We start from the raw sequence: 5,378 nt of genomic DNA, 5'->3' as shown, positions 1-5,378 counted from the left end.
GGAATTGTGAGAGGCATCAGCGTGGGTTCAGCGTGTTGTAGCGAAGGTGTCGCTGACTCTGCCCCATCGCGGTCAATATGCGAGACTATAAGTCCATATAAGCGCCGTTGCTGTAGCATCAATATATCCCGATATCTTTCGGTTTCGGTATCGCTGTCCTATCGACGTATGTCTATGTGTGTGTGTGATGTGTGCTGTCTATGGTTGCGTGTGTGTGTGGCGAATATTTGTGAATTTGTTTTGTCATATCGTTGGGTTCTTCATTTATTTTTTGTCATTTTTAGTGAGCTGAATAGTGCGCTCTAATCAAAGTTATATGGACTTTGACTCGTGAGAGCAGATATCCATAAAGTATATAAAGTAATATGAAATATGGAGATATGAAAATATAAAATATTAAATTGTTGCATTGCATTTTGTTTTTACTTTTTTTTTGTTTTTATAATTGTCTACAAATAATTTTCTTTTATATAAGTTAAGTAGTTACTTTAACAAAGAATACAAGTTTAGTAATTCATATTTGATTGAAAATTGATTGCTTTTAGTTTAATTTTATAATTAAAGAAATAATAACTTACCGTAACATCATTTAATTTTTTGTATTTTTAATTATATTTACAGTTCTTCCAATATAAAAGATTTAATTTAACTTGATGACTTGAAATACACAAATAAATTAATAAAAAAAAAGAATTTGAAAAAATCAAAGTAAATAAAATAAATTCTTCAATTGTCTTACAAAAATATTATTTTCTATCTAATAATTGTAGCGTTATTTGCAGTCCTCTACGCAGGAAGAAAATCCGTTGAGGCGAATTGAAGCGCAACATCCAATCTACGTGAAGCTATAGATTTGGCTATGAGTGTGAGTCCATATGAGAGTGTGCGTGTGTGTGTTTGTGTTTGTGTGTGAGTTCGGGCTGAAAAAGTGTCCAATGTAACGCCACAACAAAGAACGTTAATTGACGCCAAAATGCTGCTGCAGAAAAGGTTGAAAAAAGAAAAATTAAGGGAAACTGAAAACAAGAGAAACAAAAATTGTTGGCAAAATCAGGCGAAAAACGAAAACAAAAGACAAAAAAAAAAAAAGAACGAAGCATGTGTAAAAAGAATTTGTCCAGTTGGACACATTCTGTAACAGAAGATACAGCGAGCGATACACGGAAGCGATACCAATGTTGCGATGGGGGTCTCTCTTGTCTTGGCTGCACAATTTAAAATTCAGCCTAGGACCTGAAGCCCCAAGTGGCTTGATTAACCCCAAACGATACGAGAGAGGTCAACCTGAAGTCCTTGCGAGTGGGCGTTGTTGAATCAGCACACGTGATTAATGGCCTTTAATTATGTCAGAGCGCGACGGCGACGGCGAGGGCAGTGGCGACCGCCCACCAGGATCGCTCCTGATCCTTTCGCTGTGCAGCGGCATGCCAGTTAACCGTTTGACATTAAAAAATTGACACCGTTCGGGGTGAAATGTTGCCGACATCTACGCCGCCTGACAACTGTCTGGCACACGTAACCAAGTTGCACTGGAGTCGTCCTTCCCGGCACACAAAACACATTTTAAACACACTCACCCACACACACACACCACACGAATTTTGGAGTCGAGAGTCCATGTGGCAGTTTGGAGTTTTGCTGTTGTTTGAGTCAGACATTTGTTGCCAGTCCTGATTGTGATTGTGTGTGGGCGTTTGTCTCGCTTGTCGCTTTTAATGAAAGCGTCATAAATTATGTTGCAGTTGACGAAAGCAACAGCCGACAGGGTTCCACGTCGAGGTCTGAGGCTAGGCATACTTAGCATATGGGTAACACATGTCGCCAAATACAAATAGAGTTGGAGTTGGAACGAAAACTGAAGTCGCTTCGCTGAGAAATGCTTAAAATATGCTAAAAAGCTGACAACTCAAGTGGAAAACTTGAGAGATTTAATGTATTATGTGAAATACTGACCACTAACCCCAAAGGCAATCAATTAATTGACTAGGTGAATTGTTACGCCTCGTTAAAGATTTGTGAGCAGCAGAAGCGAAAGAATAATTTATGATTAATCGATACACGAAAGAGGAATAATATAGGTAATTAAAAGGAATAGTTGAAGGGTTGAGTTTATTCTTTGGAAATAAACGGATTTTCATTGCATTTTATAAATAAAAAACAATTTAAAAATAAATGCGAAGAAATGCAATAAGCTAATTTTTGTGATCTGCTTCTTATTATTCGTTGAATATAAATGGATTTTAAATTATATGTTTAATGCCACATTTGATGTATTTAAAACAGAAGAAACAATTAAAAAAAAAAATTGTATTTAATTTGATTAAATTGACAAAGCAATCCAAAAATATATTAAAAAGCTTCAGTCGAGTTTACTCGACTGTAAGATACCCCTACTCATTTTGAACAAAAATAGTGCGGTATTAATTTCAAAATATGTCAAATTAATATACTGCAAAAGTGCCAACAATATACCAAAGGCTATTTTAGGTATATTGATACAGTACTAAATTCAAAATGTACCATAAACTGCAAAATAAAACAGATTTTCAGCCAAAGCAACTAAGACTCGAAGTATGTAGGCGCACATAAAAAATATTTATTTAATAACTTCCACATATTTTATCTAATCGCAACTAAATTTTGAAGAATCTTAAATATTACAGATATTATTGTATGTACTAAACATTGGTCTAGTTTCAATATAACGCTCGGTATTGGATTCTAATTGATAGAAGAATAAATTTATGCAAAACATATGCAATACAAAATTATTAAAAATAAGTTGTTATTTTCGTTGTTCCAGGTCCACAAGGACCTTGAGATTCTGAGTGTATGTAACTGAACAAGTTAATAGGTACGCTTTGAAGTATCAGGAGAGATTGGATCAACATTGTAACCCGCTGGCCAATAGCCAACATCGCCGACAGCTGAAAAGGCACCACCCCCTTGATCTCCCCTTAGACCACCCAAAGAGTGGTAGTAAATACAATTTTTTGTAAATAACCTCAACACGTAAAAAAATTAAAAGTTTTCTATTCGTCATAGAATTTACTTATTATCTTTAGATAGATAGATTGTAAATAAATAAAGAATATATATAAAAAAAAATTTTTTTCGTTGTTGTTTATTTACTTATAAAATATGTATTTAAAATTATCTAATCGCTAGAAAAAACGACTATTTTTAGTGTTTTATATTATTAGCTCATTTATTGTATTTCAAAACAAAGTAACAGTTAAATAACAAATATAGACAAAAAAGAATACTATCCAAATATTTTGCATGAAATTTGTACTGGTTGTTCCCCACGATGAAGTCTGTTTTTTGTTGACCGTTGTATTCAAGCGATGATGGGGCATAACGCCAAGTGTGACGGATCTTAAGAACCATGTGTTCTCACTCGAAGCCGCTCTCGTTAATGAACTCTTCGGACTGCCTTCACTTTCCTTGTGAGTTGAGGTTGAAGAGCTAGAGTTGGACAGACACACGATTCCCAAGATAAATACCCAGAGATAATGCATTGCGGTACCGCATTTAGCAATTGGCTGAAGACAACTGTCGTTACTTAACATTGAGCTACAGAAATTTAATTTGCTTAAGAGAATTTTAAAGATCTTCTCTCGCGCTACAAAAAGATCATTTTGGCTGTTAACATTAGGGCGCGTGTGTTTATTCTGTAAACTCACTTTGAAGTCTATGTTTGCTTAGGCCACAGGTGTTTTTTCCACATGTCAGCGTATCAAATTTAATTTAAAATGAATTTGGGTATTTAAATGAATATTCGGATGATTTGTAGCAGAAATTTGTAAGTGATGACAACAGTTGAAAAGGAAACTTTATGCATTTCAAATTACTTATCGAAAAGTTGCAAAAATATTGTCATTGTGTGAGGGAGGCCGAAGAAAGGATTTGCACACATCGTCCTAGACGAGACGAGTGATTGTGTTGCAAATCAAATAATTATAAAAGTTGTGCAACAAACCAAGCTTGCATTTGCCTTTGGCGATGTTTGGCCAAAAACTTGAGGCATTCTGCGAAAGTTTGCTCAAAGGTGACTGGCAAAAGTTTTGCCAAAAATTCATTTAGGCGCATTTAGGCAAGGATCTCGCTAGCACAAGTATATGCATATACATATATCTACATGAGCAATATGGCAAGTCAGAAATATATATATTTTTAAAGCTCAACTGCCCTTCAAGCAGCCAAATCATTTTTTGGACACACATTTTGTGCAGGCTCAGCGACGCCGGCGAAAGTTTTGCCCAGCAGCGTTGGCAAAAAAGTTTTACATGACGACGCCGTCACCGCCACCAACACCGCCACAGCCTACGCCACCGCCTCGGTTAGAGCAGGCTTCCTGTGTTGTCCTCTCACTCTCAGCTTTGTCCTGGCTGTCTCCTTGTTGTGCCGCCCTTCGTCTGTCTGCCAATTTGAGTTGCACAACTCCAGCGAAGCGTGTGAAATGCGCTGCAGCCTTGGAGCATCCATGGTTTGATGGATTTGCAGCAGCAAAATGAGAACGCAACGAGTCGAGTCGGTGACCAGGCCACAGTAGACCCAAAAACTACTGGCTGCATCCTCAGAGAAAACTTTACGCTTCACACCCTTCGCTTTGTCTTGCTGCCATATTTGGTTATTTCCCACTGCTTTAAATCGCAGCAATCGAAGATATAAAAATTCTAAAATCATATAACTATCAGATAAACTCTCAATTACCATTCTACGACAACAATTTTTATACTTTTTTTTTGGCTCAACAATAGCTTGATCTCCTTTGAGTCGGTTAAAAAGTCGCTTTAATAAATCTTTTGCATATATTTTCGGGCGCTTTAACAGCGCATTAAGCAGAGCTAACACACAGAAGAAGCTGATGCCGCATTGCTGCACAATCGCAGCCGCAGTCCATAGAGCACATACTCACTCGTATTCAATCATCCACTCATACTCGTGGTGAGTATTCAAATCCGTAAACAGACAATTGGCCCGCTGCTGGTGGCTGATGCTCTCCAAGGACTTTATTATGGTACCAAGGATTGCGCGTTTCTGGCGCGCGCTTAAAAATGCTTTTCTTGTAGCAGCTCAGCGAAGCAGGAATCAAATCAAATAAAATATTCATTTTGATCTTTGAACTGTGCATAAATATGCACCCGCCAACTGACGACTGACGACAGTCGATTGCCAGGCATCTAGCATATATAAAAATGCGGTTTGGTGTGGCACTTTATCATCATCCAAACGAAGGACGACGACGAAGACGACAACGTCAATATCCTTGTAGTCAGGCAAAAATAACAAAAAAATAAGAAAAACCCGCAGGGTAGATGGAGTGCTTGGAGTGAATGAATCAGTATAACAATTGTATCCTTCCCACAGCCATC

The 5,378-nt window shown here is 37.2% G+C and overlaps 1 long non-coding RNA gene across 1 annotated transcript; it reads right to left on the bottom strand.

Annotated features, from left to right (window-relative positions):
• Positions 1 to 3,180: 3,180 nt before the first annotated feature.
• LOC127565517 (uncharacterized) lies at positions 3,181 to 3,823 on the bottom strand. The gene is made up of 2 exons (XR_007954828.1): positions 3,687 to 3,823; positions 3,181 to 3,625 (listed from the first exon to the last, which is right to left on the bottom strand). It is a non-coding gene; the product is annotated as an uncharacterized LOC127565517 (long non-coding RNA).
• Between the last annotated feature and the right edge of the window lie 1,555 nt (positions 3,824 to 5,378).

This window comes from Drosophila albomicans, chromosome 3 (assembly GCF_009650485.2).
Source record: "Drosophila albomicans strain 15112-1751.03 chromosome 3, ASM965048v2, whole genome shotgun sequence".
NCBI classification, from domain to species: Eukaryota; Metazoa; Arthropoda; class Insecta; order Diptera; family Drosophilidae; genus Drosophila; species Drosophila albomicans.
The sequence above is the reverse complement of the archived record's forward strand: the minus strand, read 5'-3'. Positions and strand labels throughout refer to the sequence as shown.